Source organism: Morone saxatilis, unplaced genomic scaffold (assembly GCF_004916995.1).
Source record: "Morone saxatilis isolate NCDOM2014 unplaced genomic scaffold, NCSU_SB_2.0 Contig10, whole genome shotgun sequence".
Classification (NCBI taxonomy): domain Eukaryota; kingdom Metazoa; phylum Chordata; class Actinopteri; family Moronidae; genus Morone; species Morone saxatilis.
The window spans coordinates 17,903,931-17,904,628 of NW_023339652.1; the positions used below are offsets into that span (position 1 = coordinate 17,903,931).

General features: G+C 40.3%; 1 protein-coding gene across 1 annotated transcript in view; it reads left to right on the forward strand.

Annotated features, from left to right (window-relative positions):
- The window catches only part of dennd5b (DENN/MADD domain containing 5B), a 54,521-nt gene that overhangs the window by 25,098 nt on the left and 28,725 nt on the right, over positions 1-698 (forward strand). The gene's annotated exons all lie outside the window — the stretch shown is intronic.

Genomic DNA, 698 nt, shown 5'->3' on the forward strand with positions numbered 1-698 from the left:
GGCAGCAAGTGAACATTTTGTCACTGTTGTTGATTTTAAAGAAGGAGGGTTGAAACATCATCTCTGAATAAAAATAAACGCATATGGAGGCAGCATGTGTGGCACTATTGTTCTGCTCTGAAGATGAGATTACACAACCAGCCCAACATAAAAGAATAAGCCAGCGAAACAAGTTGCTACAAAACCCGGTGCACATAAAGTGAAAGTTGCGTAAATGTGAATACTGTGAGAAAGTATCTTGGAATTCAGTTATGGTAAAGAACAAAGAGATACACACACACACACACACACACACGTTCTATTTTCCTGTTACAGCATGCCTGTTAGCCTGTCGTCATCAACCCTGATTCTTCTCCAACGGCCTCAAGATGACAAATAGAATAAATGAATATCATTCATCTCTCCACACATGAACCTAATGACTTGTTTGTTCTTTGGCCTTTTACAAGCACTGGTAATCATTAACACACACACATACACACACTGCACGATGTATTGGGCTGTGTGTGTGTCCGAGGACTTTGTATGAATGCGTGTTTAAAGATATGCACACTTTTAAGAACACACTCTCTATAGAGGTGAAGGAGCAGCTGCTTCTCGTCTTGTTGAATATAAATCAGTGGTTCTGGAGAGCTTAATGCATTTTCAATGAAAGTGCACACATTCCATATGTGCACACTGACAGAAGGACACTGACT